At 45.6% G+C, this 16,413-nt stretch overlaps 1 protein-coding gene across 1 annotated transcript in view; it reads right to left on the bottom strand.

The window, feature by feature from the left end:
- The window catches only part of ETFBKMT (electron transfer flavoprotein subunit beta lysine methyltransferase), an 88,164-nt gene extending 81,360 nt beyond the window's left edge, over nucleotides 1–6,804 (bottom strand). The window contains 1 exon segment of the mRNA NM_001193718.2: nucleotides 6,709–6,804. The gene's annotated coding sequence lies outside the window, so the exon portion shown is untranslated.
- Nucleotides 6,805–16,413: the final 9,609 nt, after the last annotated feature.

Below are 16,413 nucleotides of genomic sequence, written 5' to 3'. Positions count from 1 at the left end.
TCACTGCAACTTCTGCCTCCCAGGTTCAAGTGATTCTCCCACCTCAGCCTCCCAAATAGCTAGGATTACAGGCGCCCGCCACCACACCCAGCTAATTTTTTGTATTTTTAGTAGAGACGGGGTTTCACCATGTTGGCCAGGCTGGTCTCAAACTCCTGGCCTCAAGTGATCCACCCACTTCGGCCTCCCAAAGTGCTGGGATTACAGACCTGAGCCACCACACCCGGCCTCTCCCCAGACTTTTGAAGGAAGTTTGTAGTTTTGGGTTTTTTGGAGCTTCAGCTTCCTTCCAGCTTCTCTCTACCAAACTGCCCTTGCAACAAATCTATGGCACCGTATCTGTGTAAATTTGTGTGTTTCCTTTTTTCAGTTCCTTATCTGCAGTTTGCACTTGTTGCTCCCTCAGTTAGTAACCAGGCAAACTTTTAAGCACAGGTCACTGAGTCACACCTAAACATCTGACAACTGACACTATATAAGACCAGTTGACTACAAAAGGGAATCCTTTCTCCCTGCAAAACCCAGAAAGCTTCAGCTAACTAAGGCTGTGGTGCCATCTACTGATAATTTAGCTTAACAATTTAGCCAAGTGTGTTTCAGCTAAAATGGTAAGAGCAAAAACAAAACTGAAACTTAAACAGAGTCATGTATAAAGAGCAAAGATTCTCACCCACAATGTTACTACACACTGGTACCTTTTTTTTTTTTTTTTTTTTGATAAGGAGTCTCGTTCTGTAGTCCAGGCTGGAGCGCAGTGGCACGATCTCGGCTCGGCTCACTGCAACCTCTGCCTCCTGGGTTCAAGCGATTCTCCTGCCTCAGCCTCCTGAGCAGCTGGGACTACAGGCGCACGCCGCCACACCCGGCTGATTTTTTTGTATTTTAGTAGAGACCGGATGTCACCGTGTTGCCCAGGCTGGTTTCGAACTCCTGATCTCAAGCAATCTGCCGGCCTCAGCCTCCCAAAGTGCTGGGATTACAGGTGTGAGCCACCACGCCTAGCCTGGCACATTTTTTTAGTTGTAAGATATGATGGAAATATTTATCACTGATAATAAATAGTTCAGGCTTAAAGCTTAAAACATATTTGGTATAATCTATAAGACATTCTCTCTCAATCTTTTTCTCTCTCGCACGCACGTGCATACTACACAACTAACCCACCAGCAAATCCAAAATACTGTCTATGCAGAATCTGACCACTTTTCACCACCTGCATTGCTTTCCTCTAATACAAATCACCATCAACTCTAGCCTGGGTTATTGTTGATGGCAGGATAAATTCTCCTGTACTCCCTTGGGAGCTTCTGAGTCTAAGAACTAAATGGACATAAACCAGATTAACAGAAAAGCATACAAGTGTTATTAATTTTTACTTGTACATGAAGAATCTCACAAGATGAAAGGGGTGACAACCTGAAGAAAATGGCCAGAACAAAAAGCTTTTATACCTTTTAGACAAAGAAATGATAAATTTATGAAGACAAAGGGATTTGAACTCGGGGCAGTAAATTGTGGGGAAATCATTAGGAGATATACATGGTGATGAAGCAGCTACATTGTCTGGGGTATAAACCTGGGGTTTGTCGTCAGGCACCAGGAAAATTTAGGACACGGACACACATGAGGAGTTTAGGAGCAGAGGTTTAACAGGCAGAAGAGAAGGGAAAGAGAAACAGCTTTCTCTACAGAGAAATGGGTCTCCCAGCAGAAAGGCCCAGCCAGTGGTGTATGCGCCAAATTTTATAGTGAGGTCTGAGGAGGCGGTGCCTGATTTACATAGGGCTCACAGATTGGTTTGATCAGGTATGATGTTTACATAGTGTGCAGGGGAAGGCTGGTTACCCCACTCTAATCTTATTATGTAAATGAACTTTCCAGTTGGTCAGCGCCATCTTGTCTGCTCCTTACAGTACACGTGGCTGACAAAGGGAAAGGAAGATGGAGCCTCCAACTTGAACATGTGTAGCCCGAAGTTCCTCCTGGCCTTCACTGGTGCAAGCTCCCAACTTGCTTGTCTATGTCTGCAGCTTGGCTTCACAGGATGCTCTTTGTTAGAAAATTATTTGGGGCTGCTTTTCATGAAAAAAGAAAAGCCTTACTGAGGACTCCCACACTCCTACTATCTGCCTAAGTGATTTTTTCTAAACTCCTGTATGGGTGAAGTGCAAAGCTGGTGAAAGATAAATGTTGGTTTAGTAAGTTTATCTGTATAGGTCCATTGTAGCATCAATTCCCAGTCTCTGGAGATAAGGGTTATTTTCTCTTTCTACTAAAGGAAATGGGCACGGTGGCTCATGCCTGTAATCTCAGCACTTTAGAAGGCAGAGGCAGATCAGATCACACCCGAGATCAGGAGTTCGAGACCAGCCTGGCCAACATGGTAAAACCCCATCTCTACTAAAAATACAAAAATTAGCCAGGCGTGGTGGCACGCGCCTGTAATCCCCGCTGTTCCGGAGGCTGAGGCTAAAGAATTGCTTGAACCCGGGTTGCCTCACTGCAACCCGGGAGGTGGAGGTTGCAGTGAGCAGAGATTGTGCCGTTGCACTCCAGCCTGGGGGACAGAGCAAGGCTCCACCTCAAAGAAGAGAAAAGGAAAAAAAAAAGGAAGGCATGTTTCTCAAAGGAATTTTTATGGCTTCCTCAAGGTAGGAATGGACATGTCAGTGGGGAGGGCAAAGCAACTCCATCCTGGATGCTAATCCATGTTGGTTTCTGATTAACCCCAGTTCCAGGAAGTCTTCTAAGACTTCCAGTTTATCTGTTGTTCTTTGTGTAAGAGCACGTACTGACTGTAAATCCTGCCCTTAGGTCAAGCGGCCTTGATGTTATCCTACTTCAGTTGTTCTCTGCGTCCCTCCTGAATCACTCCTCTCCCGGGGTATATGAGCCCTGGGTTTGAGGAGTAATGGTGCAGGGATCCACCATCTTGTCTCACTGCTTCCTGAGATACAGACATGGCTTCTGTTCTAAGTCCCTAGTAAACGTTTCTTCCTAGGAAACTGGATGTGTCAGCCTCTTTCTTCGGCCTCTCAGCTTCCTCGGCTGCAGGTTTGCATAGATCCTGCCCACTGTGAAAGTCAGCTAGCTCTTCCTGCGATGACAGTCTCTCAAGTACCCTCACTTTGAAATAATCAGTATGCCAAACTGGCATATTTGGGGGTGGCGTGTCCTTAACTCTTTCGTTGCAAAGGTCTTAGAACTAACCTTCTTATCCCTCCTTGCTTCCTTTGGTCAATTCTCAACAGAAAAGCCAGAGTGATTCTTTAAAAAAAAAAAAAAAAAAAAGTCAGATCATTTCAATCTTGCATTCAAAACCCTCTAGTAGTGTTACTGGAAAGGGATCATTTCAGATCCCAAGAGAGGGTTCTTGGATCTCATGCAAGAAAGAAATCAGGGCAATTCTGTAAAATGAAAGCAGGTTTAAGAAAGTAAAGAAATAAAAGAATGGCTACTCCAAAGACAGAGCAGCCCCAAGGGCTGCTGGTTGCCCATTTTTTTATGGTTATTTATTGATGATACATGCTAAACAAGGTGTGGATTATTTATGCCTCTCCTTTGAGACTATATAGGGGAACTTCCTGATGTTGCCACGGCATTTGTAAACTGTCATGGCGCTGATGGGAGTGTAGCAGTGAGGACAACTGGAGATCACTCTCGTTGCCATGTTGGTTTTGGTGGGTTTTGGTTGGCTTCCTTACTGCAACCTGTTTGATCAGCAAGGTCTTTATAGTGACCTCCTATCTCATTCTGTGACTAAGAATACCTTAACTTACTGGAAATGTAGCCCAGCAGGTTACAGCCTCAGGTTAACCAGCCCCTGTTCGAGATGGAGTTGCTGTGGTTCAAAGGCCTCTGACAGCAGGGCTGAGTGCAGTGGCTTACGCCTGGAATCCCAGAACTCTGGGAGGCCAAGGTGGGTGGATTGCTTGAGCTCAGGAGTTCAAGACCAGCCTGGCCAACATGGAGAGTCCTCATCTCTAGTAAAAATACAAAAATTAGCTGAGCGTGGTGACACACACCTGTAATCCCAGCTACATGGGGTGCTGAGGTGGGAGGATTGTTTGAGCCCAGGAGTTTGAAGCTGCAGTGAGCTGAGATTTCACCACTGCATTCCAGCCTGGCAATAAAGCAAGACCCTGTCTCAAAAAAAAAAAAAAAAAAAAGTCGGGGGGTGGGGACCGGCGTGATGGATCATGCCTGTAATCCCAGCACTTTGGGAGGCGGGTGGATCACTTGAGGCCAGGAGCTCGAGACCAAACTGGCCAACATGGCAAAACCCCACCTGTACTAAAAATACATAAATCAGCTGGGCATGGTGGTATGTGCCTGTAATCCCAGCTACTCGGGGGGCTGAGGCAGCAGAATCACTTTAACTTGGGAGGTGGAGGTTGCAGTAAGCCGAGATCATGCCGTTGTACTTCGCTACGGAGGGAGATTCTGTCTCCAAAAAAAGAAAAGTAAAGAAAAGAAAAAGATCATACACATTTATCCATTAAGTTCTCCGTCTTTCATGGGTGCCCCAAAACAATTACAATAGAAACACCAAAGATCTCTGATCACAGATCACCAGAACATATGTAATATTAGGTTGGTGCAAGAGTAATTGTGGTTTTGACCATCACTTTTAATAATAATGAAAACATTTGAATACTGTGAGGATTACCAAAATGTGACACAGAAACACGAAGTAAGCACACTCTGTTTGAAAAAAAAAATGGCACCAATAGACTAGCCCGACACAGGGGTACCAAAAACATTCAATTTGTAAAAGTCACAGTATCCGTGAGGCACAGTAAAGCCAAGCGCAGTGAAAGGAGGGGTGCCTGTGAGTGGGATCATACCATATGTAGTCCTTTGTGACTAACTCTTTCATGGAGTATAATGTTTTCTTCATTCATGTTGTAGAATGAATAAGTACAGTCAGGCCTCTGTATCCGTAGGTTCCACATCCATAGATTCAACCAAACCGCACGTTGAAAAAATTGGGAAAAAAACTTTTGTGTCTGTACTGAACAGCATGTATAGACTTTTTTTCTTGTCATTATTTCCTTAACAATATAATACAACAACTATCTCCAGCCTGGGCAACACAGTGAAACCCTGTCTCTACTAAAATACAAAAAATTAGCAGGGCGTGGTGGTGGGCACCTGTAATCCCCGCTACTTGGGAGGCTAAGGCAGAATAATTGCTTGAACCCGAGAGGCAGAGGTTGCAGTGAGCCAATTTCACACCATTGCATTCCAGCCTGGGTGACAAAGCGAGACTCTGTCTCCAAAAAAACCACAACTATTGGCCGGGCATGGTGACTCACGCCTGTAATCCCAGCACTTTGGGAGGCTGAGACAGGTGGATCACAAGGTCAGGAGTTCAGGACCAGCCTGACCAACATGGTGAAACCCGTCTCTACGAAAAATACAAAAATTAGTTGGGCATGGTGGTGCATGCCTGTAATCCCAGTTACTCGGGAGGCTGAGACAGGAAAATCACTTGAACCCGGGAGGCGGGGGCTGCAGTCAGCTGAGATCGTGCCACTACACTCCAGCCTGGGCAAAAGAGTGAGACTGCATCTCAAAACAAAACAAAACACTATTTACATCATATTCAACATTATAGATAATCTAGAGATGATTTAAAGTAATATGCAAATACTACATCATTTTATATAAGGAACCTAAGCATCCATGAATTTTGGTATCCTCAGGGGTCCTGAAACCAATCCCCTGTGGATACTGAGGGACAATTGTACAACATTCCTTTTGTGGCTAAATAACATTCCATTATGTGAATATTCAGTACTACATTGTGTTTCTCCATTCACCAGTTGATAAACATTAAAGTGGTTTACACTTTTTGGCTATTATGAATAATGCCACTATGAACACTAATGTACACATTTATGTGGCGACATATGCTTTCAATTCACTTGGATATATACCTAGGAATGGAAGTGCTGGGTCATATAGTAACTCTACGCTCAAATTATTTAGGAATTGCCAGACTGTTCTGCAAAGTGACTGCCCAAATTTACATTCTCACCAGCAATTTATGAAACTTCCAATTTCTCCACATTCTTGTCAACACTTGTTTTTTTTTTTTCTTTTCTTTTCTTTTGAGATGGAGTCTCACTCTGTCACAAGGCTGGAGTGCAATGGCGCGATCTCGGCTGACTGCAACCTCTGCCTCCCAGGTTCAAGTGATTCTCCTGTCCCAGGCTCCCGAGTAGCTGGGATTACAGGCACCTGCCACCACACCTGGCTAATTTTTGTATTTTTAGTAGAGACGGAGTTTTGCCATGTTGACCAGGCTGGTCTCAAATTCCTGACCTCAGGTGATCCACCCGCCTCAGTCCCACAAAATGCTGGGATTACAGGTATGAGCCACCGCGCCCGGCCCCTAAATTACCTCTCTAAGCTTCAATGTAAGTCTAGAATGTAGATATACTATTATGACCTCTGTTTTAGAGGTAAAAAAGTGAAGTCACAGGAAGGTTCAATAACTTGCCTGAGGGCTCATAAATAGCTGGCAGTAGAGTTGGGATGACACACTCAGGTCGTCTGGTTCCAGAGCTACACTTAAACACAGGACGTAGACTCGGTAATGAGAAAGAGGAAGCTATTTCAAACACAGAGCCAAAGGCAGGGATTTGCAAGTTCATTGCATAAAAAATAAACTGCCCAGTCTGACTAGGGAAGAGCACTCACGAGAGCCAGGTTGCAGGAGACAAAATGAGGATAGGGCGAGGCAGGCTGGTGGAGGGCCTGGACTGTCAGGCCTAGAGACTTGGATTCCATTAGGAATGTTAATTGGGAGTCATGGTTGGAGTGTGGTCAAGGGAACAACAAAACAAAAACAGCAGCTCAGTGGCTGTCAACATGTTAATGGCCTTTGAAAATAAAGTACACAAACAAGGAGTGGCAGGAAGGCGAAAGGAAAGCTTTCGCATCACCAAGCTCAAACTACTCTGTATTATAATTACACGATATAAAAAGATGAAGGGGCCGGACGTGGAGGAACATGCCTGTAATCTCAGCACAAGATCCTTTGGGAGACCAAGGTGGGAGGACTGCTTGAGGTCAGGAGTTTGAAACCAGCCTGGGCAACATAGCGAGGCTTTGTGACAAAAAATACGAAAATTCCAGCCTGGGCAACATAATGAAACCTGGTCTCCACAAAAATGATAAGAACTAGCTGAGGATGGTGGTGCACACCTGGCATCCCAGCTACTCAGGAGGCTGAGGCAGGAGGATCACTTGAGCCCAGGAGGTTGAGGCTACAGTTAGCCATGTTCAAGCGACTGCACTTTAGCTTAAAGAACAGAGCAAGATGCTGTCTCTAAAAAACAAAACAAAAAAAGGCTGGGCAAGGTGGCTCACGCCTGTAATCCCAGCACTTTGGGAGGACAGGGTGGGCGGACCACGTGATGTCAGGAGTTCGAGACTAGCCTGGCCAACATGGTGAAACCCCGTCTCTACCAAAAATACAAAAATGAGCTGGGCGCGGTGTCACATGCCTGTAATCCCAGCTACTTGGGAGGTTGAGATTCGAGAAGTATTTGAACCCTGGAGGTGGAGGTTGCAGTGAGCCAAGATCGTGCCACTGCACTCCAGCCTGGGTGACATTGTGAGACCCTCTCTAAAACAAAACAAAACAAAAGATGAAAAGATTGCAAGTTATCCTCACCAAACTTCTCTGTCCCCTTCAGACACATTTAGATGTTCACATCTATAATTAGCCATTGTCAATGGTAATAAGATTCTAACAACTTCATATTGCCTGTGTACAGTGTGCTGTGTACAAAGTTTTTAATCTCCACAGCAACCTGTTCAGAAGAGGAAACTGATGCTTGGGCGGGAAGGGGGAATGTTATGTCTCTTTCCTTTTCTCTGGAAAAAAACAACAACAACTTTCATGTCATCCAGGCTAACTCTCTTCAAACATGAATCTTCTCTACAGCATCAGAAGGCCTCTAGGATTCTTCCTGTTAAGTCACATCTGCCTCTGAGCAGGGGGACAAGGCAGCATTGCGCAAAACCTATCTCCACCTCTCTTAGCCCAGTGACCCCAGGAGCTAAAAGAACATCAGAGAAAAATGTCACTAATATCTCAAAGATACTGAGTGCTGCTTAGAGTTGCAGTGGCAAAAATTTTTATCCATGTAAAAATGTAGTCCAAGAAAGTTTAGCTTGTTTTCCCCTGCTGTTCTCCAGCCTATTTCTACCTAATTAGTTTTTCAGGTGCCAAAAGTATAGGCAGGGAATTCGGGGGAAAGTAAAATAGTATTTATTGAGTGCAACTCTATGGCAAGCTCTTTATTTGCATGATCTCATTTAATTCCCTTAACAATCTTGTAAGGTAAAAATTGTTATTCCCAGTGTTAATGCAATATATGGACACTGAGGCCAAACAGCTTAAGTAACTGGCCTAAATGCACAAAGGCCTGGAAGTGGCAGAACTTGGACTCCCATCCAAGTTCTAAAGAGTTCCTTCTATGTCCCCTGCACTCTCTGATAGCCCACATTCTCTTTCCCAGCAGTCTCTAGTTACCAAAATTGCTCTCCAAAAACAAAAACAAAAACAAAAACAAACACAAAAAGCCAGCCACAGTGGCTCACGCCTGTAGTCCCAGCACTTTGGGATGCTAAGGCGGGAGGATCACTTCAGCCCAGGAGTTTGAGACCAGCCTGGGCCACGTAGGGCGACCCTATCTCTATTAAAAAGAAAGAAAATTAGGCGGGTGTGGTGTGGTGGCGTGCACTCATGGTCCCAGCTACTCAGGAGGCTGAGATGAAAGAATTACCTGATCACCTGAGGATCACTCGTGGTTCCAGCTACTTGGGAGGTCGAGGCTGTAGTGAGTCAAGATCATGTCGCTGCACTCCAGCCTGGGCAACAGAAAGAAACCCTGTCTCAAAAAAAAAAAGAAAGAAAGAAAGAAAATTGCTTTCCTTCAACACCCTGCTTAGACAGCACCTGACTTCAACAAATAATGCCTTGAACATTAGTAGCAGTGCTGGGGAGGAAACAAGCTGAACCCAATACACTAGAGACGGTGGCCAGAGGGGGCCTGTCACAACCCCTGCTCCCACCTCATCCTGCAGCAAAAGAAGCACTTTCTTCCACTTCTTCTTTATCGGCTCTGTGAGAGTTAATTCTGTGTGTCAGCTTGACTGGGTTGCAATGTGCTCAGATAGTCAAACGGTCCTCTGGGTGTTCCTCTGAGGGTATTTCTGGAAAAGATGAACATTTGAGGCCGGGCGTGGTGTCTCACGCCTGTAATCCCAACACTTTGGGAGGCCTAGGGAGGTGGATCACCGGAGGTCAGGAGTTTGAGACCAGCCTGGCCTTCATGATGAAACCCCATCTCTACTAAAAATGCAAAAAATTAGCCAGGTGTGGTGGACAGTGTCCCCTGGCACCGGTGTATGTGCAGCAATAGATAGGTAAAATCTAAGGTTTTAGGACAGATGTGTGAAGGCTGCTGGTGAATGGATGGGACCAGGACAAAGAGGGCACCTCAAGTACAAGGTGCTCTTTGACAAGGCCAAGCACCACTGTTGGTGGCAGGGTGGTTTCCCTCCCAGTCAGCCCTGACAACTAAAGGGACATCATTTATGCCAGTGCTCCAAGCCATCCTTCAGCCCTTTTGGTTAAACCAACATGTATGGCTCTGGGCCTGGCGTGGTGGTGCAAGCCTATAATCTCAGCACTTTGGGAAGCTGAGGCGGGAGGATTGCTTGAGCCCAGGAGTTTGAGGCTAGCCTGGGCAACATAGTGAAACCCTAACTCTACAAAAAAATACAAAAATTAGCCGGCTGTGGTGGAGCGCACCTGTAATCCCAGCTACTCAGGAGGCTGAGGTGTGAGGCTCACCTGGGCTTGGGCAGATGAGGATGCAGTGAGCCGTTATCATGCCACTGCACTCCAGGCTGGGTGACAGAGGGAGACCCTGACTCAAAAAAAAAAAAAAATTTATGGCTCTGGCATTTTTCACGTTTGCTGGAGCATGTTCCTTGGGGGCATATTGAGAACACAGAAACCTTGGCTATGATGCATAATGACCATCGGAGGAACTAATCCCCAGCTAGCTCCATTGTCAACAACTATCAAGAACCTGCTAGGGGGCCAGGTGCGGTGGCTCACGCCTGTAATCCCAGCACTTTGTGAGGCCGAGGTGGGCAGATCACTTGAGGTCAGGAGTTTGAGACCAGCCTGGCTAACATGATGAAACCCCGTCTCTACTAAAATAAATACAAAAATTGGCCAGGTGCAGCGGCTCACGCCTATAATCCCAGCACTTTGGGAGGCCAAGGTGGATGGATCACCTGAGGTCAGCAGTTCAAGACCAGCCTGGCCAAAATGGTGAAACTCTGTCTCTACTAAAAACACAAAAATTAGCTGGGCGTGGTGGCATGCCCCTGTAATCCCAGCTACACAGGAGGGAATCGCTTGAACAGGCAGGAGAATCGCTTGAACACAGGAGGTGGAGGTTGCAGTGAGCTGAGATCGTGCCACAGCACTCCAGCCTGGGTGACAGAGCAAGACTCCGTTTCAAACAAACAAAAACAAAAAACGAAAATTAGCCCTGCGAGGTGGCGTGCACCTGTAGTCCCAGCTACTCGGGAGGCTGAGGCAGGAGAATTGCTTGAATCCGGGAGGTGGAGGTTGCAGTGAGCTGAGATCGTGCCACTCCACTCCAGCCTGGGCAACAGAGTGAGACTTCATCTCAAAAAAATTTGTGGGAGAAACAGGAATGAATAAGACTTGGTTCCTACCTTCATGGAGTTTTAATATTAATCTGAGGAGTTTCAAAATATGCCTAATGAGACTCCAAATAAGCCTTACGTTACAGAATGAATTCTGCTAAAGGGCAGAGCATAGTGGCTCTAAAGTCAATCTGTTCCACCACTTACTAGCTCTGTGAGCTTGATTAAGTGCCTTAACCTCTCTGTGCTTTGGTGAATTTGTCTATAAGATGAGAGAACAAGGCCGGGCATGGTGGCTCACACCTGTAATGCCAGCACTTTGGGAGGCCAAGGTGGGTGTATTGCTTGAGCTCAAGAGTTCGAGACCAGCCTGGGCAACATGGCAAAACCCCATCTCTACTAAAAATACAAAACAAAATAAAATTGAAAAATGAGAGGACAAGAAGTACCTACTTCATAGGCTGTGGTGAGAATTAAATGAGTCAATGCCTATAATCTTCTTAAAGCAAGGCCTGGAACACAGAAAACATTCTGTTAACATTGATAACAATCATTATTTAAACTATCAACAAATATTGTGTCTCTGCATGAGACACAACAACCAAGAGTTTTATAAACTTGGCACAAAGAGACCTCATCTCCTGGTTATTTCGGGAGTTGGAATATATCCTTACACAGAAACATTGTAATGGATGACACTTAGTTTCCAGGCTCTCAAACGAAAGTTATCTAAGCCAGGTTATCACTTGAGACTTGCATGTTTCACAGTTTAAGGATGAATTTAAGACCATTCTATTGTGAAAATAAAATGGCACACTGATAAAAAGAGAACCAGCAGCGTTTTATTTACCTTGAAAGTTGGTAATTTAAGAAAAACAGGGCAGATTTTAACAGGATGAAGAGGAATATACAAATTTGTGACAAGATGAAAAGAAACATCTGGGTACTTGAAAGGTTTTAGAGGTTGAGACTCAAGTAGTTTCTTAGAAAGTCTTATTTCACCCTGGGACTTCCATGGCTTTTTTCCCCAGCCATTACTAGAAGTGGTTTTGCACCTCCACACGGTATTAAAAGTGACAGAAGAGGGCAAAAGGAAGATATGTATACAGGAGGGCGAAATAAATTATCTGCAGTGGTATTAACTCAGCTTTAAGAAACAAGGGCAGGATGGAGAGTCTTCAGAAGGAAATATAAAATATTCCCAGTAGTCCGGGACCTCTATACCTTCAATGATTGTGTCACCGGAAAAGGGGTCTCTATCCAGACCCCAAGAGAGGGCTCTTGGATCTCAAGCAGGAGGGACTTCAAAATGAGTCACAGAGTGCAATGAAAGAAGCAACATTATTAGAAACTACACTGTTAGAGTAGGGCATCCTCAGAAAGCAAGAGCAGGAACACCTCGACTTTGTTTTTCGTTTTTCTTCTCTAGAGATCTTGTCTCTATAAAGGCTAAGCTAAGCTGTGTCCATGTGTGGGTGAGCAGACAGCATGACAGAATGTATGACTCTACTGATTTAAAGAAAACTGGCCTTGACATTCTAGTGTGTGGATATATCAAAGCATAACTATTATTATCTTGAAAACAGAGATTGTTATGGGTATTGGACATCTGGACTCTCAGCTGTCATAGGAGTGTGTCCTTGTAGGTATCTTTAGGCTGCTTCTTCCACTGTAAACAGCCCTTGAGTGTGGGTCGTGACCAACAGAGAATGGGCTTTGCTATTTCTCAAGATAGAGCTGAACTTAAAATGGTGCTACTCTGGCCCTCCTAGGCTCCTGCTTCCCTAACATTACCCCCACTATTTATGAGGGAACCCTTAATCTTTTTGTTTTGTTTTGTTTTTTTGAGACAGGGTCTCGCTCTGCCGCCCAGGCTAGAGTGCGGTGGTGCGATCTCAGCTCACTGCAGCCTCCACCTCCCAGGCTCAAGTGATTCTCGTGCCTCAGCCTCCCTAGTATCTGAGTTTACAGGCGTGCGCCACCCAGCTAAGAGAACCCTTAATTTTAAGAGGAGAGGAGGGCAAAGGTCATTCTTCTGTAACTTCTTCCTGCTGATAGTGGACATTGATTGCTGGGACAGGGTCCTCTCATGAATGCATGCACTGAGCCTCTTCAGGGAGCCAGGCGGTTGGTTCCTTGCTTGACCAATGTCCCATTAGTTCCTATAAAGTTAAAATATGAAATTAGTAAATAGATGGGTAAAGAAGTTGCTGAGCTATTTTATCTTGCAACCCCACACAAGTACAACAGAAGTAAAAAGCACAACAACTTACAATAACCAATATTGATAGTACAATACCAAGCATGCTGAAAAGAAACGCTTTCCAAGTGCTGGATAGCTAACAAAACCGGCTATTATGGGGCCTTGAGACAGAGAATCAGTGCTGTCATGTGAGTTTCCAAAGAGCTCATAGCCTGGGATACATTATGTGAATACTCAGGAATATAAATACAACATTCAGTTTTGATCAGGGCAGAAGTTCCTCCTTAGGCTGCAATTAAAATGTTTAAAGCCATACAGTTTTGTAGAGCCATTTGTCTTCTTTGGTAAGTCTCTTCTGTCAGAAGGGTGATAGCCTGATGAGTATTATTAAAAGCTACAGTGGGCTGGGCCTGGTGGCTCACATCTATAATCCCAGCACTTTGGGAGATTGAGGCAGGTGGATCACTTGAGTTCAGGAGTTAGAGACCAGCCTGGCCAACACGGTAAAAACCTGTCTCTACTAAAAAACCAAAAATTGGCTAGGAGTGGTGGCACACACCTGTTGTCCCAGTGACTCAGGAGGCTAAGGCTAACCTGGGAGGTGGAGTTTGCAGTGAGCCGAGATGGCGCCACTGCTTTTCAACCTGGGTGACAGAAGGAGACTCCCTCTCAAAAGTAAATAAATAAAAGCTGCAGCTGTGTGTTTTGCCAGGGCTTCTATTTGTAATTCAACATCTACAGCCACTGCTTGAGGAGAGAAGAGAGCCATAGAATAAAATCACCAAGAAGCCCACTTTTTCTGTCTATGATGAGCCGTCACTGTTTCCCAATTGGTGGGGAGGGAATCTAGATGTGTAAGGACATCTGGGAGATAAGGACAGCCCCAGGTGTATCGTCCAGTCTGACTGTAAGGTGGATACGGTCAATCTTGAGACTCACATGCCCATAACCATCCCTTAGGGGAGGAATGGGCACCCAATCTTAGAGATGTATTTTGCTATCCTATCTACATCTGATCAGTTAAGGGGAGGGTTTGATTGCGTTGTTTGGGTGGCAGCCATCCCACGTTATGTATTTCAGCCTGGAGGCTGCTGTTTTCATACCTCTCAAGGCAAAAAGGTACTTTGCTTGCTACTTGAATTTGGGTAGCCGTTAACCAACTGAACTCATTATATATGGTGTAGCCTAAAGTGGGGATGTTATTGGGAGGCCGAGGCCGGCGGATTACCTGAGGTTGGGAGTTTGAGACCAGCCAGACCAACATGGAGAAATCCTGACTCTACTAAAAATACAAAATTAGCCAGGCGTGGTGGCTCATGCCTGTAATCCCAGCTACTCGAGAAGCTGAGGCAGGAGAATCACTTGAACTGGGGAAACGGAGGTTGCGGTGAGCCGAGATCCCACCACTGTACTCCAACCCGGGCAACAAGAGCGAAGCTCCGTCTCAAAAAAAAAAAAAAATAGGCCGGGCACGGTGGCTCACGCCTGTAATCCCAGCACTTTGGGAGGCCGAGGCGGGCGGATCACAAGGTCAGGAGATCGAGACCACAGTGAAACCCCGTCTCTACTAAAAATACAAAAAAATTAGCCGAGCGTGGTGGCGGCGCCTGTAGTCCCAGCTACTCGGGAGGCTGAGGCAGGAGAATGGCGGGAACCCGGGAGGCAGAGCTTGCAGTGAGCCAAGATCATGCCACTGCACTCCAGCCTGGGTGACAAAGCGAGACTCCGTCTCAAAAAAAAAAAAAAAGGTAGGGATGTTAATCATTTGTTTGTGAATTAACTGAAAAAGGCATTTCTTAGTTTCAGTGTAGAAAGAAAAGGAATAATGACTGGTGTCCCTTTGGTACATTGGAAAAGGAAGGTACTCATTTGTAATTTTTTTTTTTTTTTTTTTTTTTTGAGACGGAGTCTCACTGTGTCCCCCAGACTGCAGTGGTGCGATCTCGACTCACTGCAAATTCCAGCTCCTGGGTTCAAGGGATTCTCCCACCTCAGCCTCCTGAGTAGCTGGAATTACAGGCATGTGCCGTCATGCCCAGCTTACCATGTTGGTAAGGCTGGTCTCAAACGCCTGACCTCGTGATCCGCCCACCTCAGCCTCGAAAGTGCTGGGATTACAGGCATGAGCCACCGCACCTGTCCTAAGGTGCTTATTTCTTACAGACTACTTATAGAAATGGCTCCAAAGGCTTAAAACAGCCTATTGAATATGCCAAAGTAAGCCTGAGGTTGATGAAAGAGGTAACTCACGGCTTACCCAACAATGTGTCTGGTTTTGCAGGGGGAGAGAGTTTGTGCCCAATCTGCAAACAAATTAGTTTCAACTCTATAGTAAAAGAGAAGTTTTTGTTTGTTTGTTTTTTTAAGATGGAGTCTCACTCCTGCTTCCCAAGCTGGAGTGCCCTGGCGCAATCTCAGCTCACTGCAACCTCCGCCTCCCAGGTTCAAGCCATTCTCCTGCCTCATCCTCCTGAGTAGCTGGGATTACAGGTGTCTGCCACCACACTTGGCTAATTTTTGTATTTTTAGTAGAGACAGGGTTTTACTATGTTGGCCAGGCTGGTCTCTAACTCCTAACCTCAGGTGATCTGCCCCCTTCGGCCTCCCAAAGTGCTGGGATTACAGGGGTGAGCCACTGCACATGGCCTGAGAAGAAGCTGTTGATCCTTTATTGGCTCACAGGAGTATTCCAGAACAGCGGTCCCTGTGTGAGATACCTGTGGCATGTAGTTCCAGGAGACACACGTTTAATTCTGGATAAGTGTACCCAACTGCATATTCATATTCACAAAGTGCCTTTTGTACCTGTCTAAAATTAATATGTTTTTGCAATTGGTGGCTGTTTTCCTCTGTTAGAAAATCTGCAGTCAAGAAAGGCCTACTGCCTGGCACAGTGGCTCACACCTGTAATCCTAGCACTCTGGGAGGCTGAGGTGGGTGACCTGAGGTCAGAAGTTCAACACCAGCCTGACCAACATAGTGAAACTCCGTCTCTACTAAAAATACAAAAGTTAGCTGGGCCTGGTGGCACAGGCCTGTAGTCCCAGGTACTCAGGAGGCTGAGGCAGGAGAATCACTTGAACCTGGGAGGCAGAGGTTGCAGCGAGCTGAGACTGCACCACTACGCTCCAGCCTGGGTGACGGAGTGAGACTCTGTCTGAAAAAAAGAAAAGAAAAGAAGGCAGGAAGAAAGAAAGGGCCTACCATACATTAATTCAAAAGGACTTAGCTGTCAATCTGTCTTTGGGATGGCTCGAACCAGCAATAAGGCTACAGGTAGCAGGGAAAGCCATGACTGTGACTATGACGTTTCCTGACATAGTTTAGCTAAAGTCCTTTTTACAGTTTGATTGGCTCTCTCTACTTTGCCAGAGGATTGGGGTCTCCATGCAGAATGAAGACAATATTGAATTCTCAGGGCTAACGATGGTGTAATGGGTTATGGCTCACAGTAAAGAAGGGGCTGTTATCACTTTGGAGACTCTCAGGCAACCAGAACC

Source organism: Macaca mulatta, chromosome 11 (genome assembly GCF_049350105.2).
Source record: "Macaca mulatta isolate MMU2019108-1 chromosome 11, T2T-MMU8v2.0, whole genome shotgun sequence".
NCBI lineage: Eukaryota > Metazoa > Chordata > Mammalia > Primates > Cercopithecidae > Macaca > Macaca mulatta.
The sequence above is the reverse complement of the archived record's forward strand: the minus strand, read 5'-3'. Positions and strand labels throughout refer to the sequence as shown.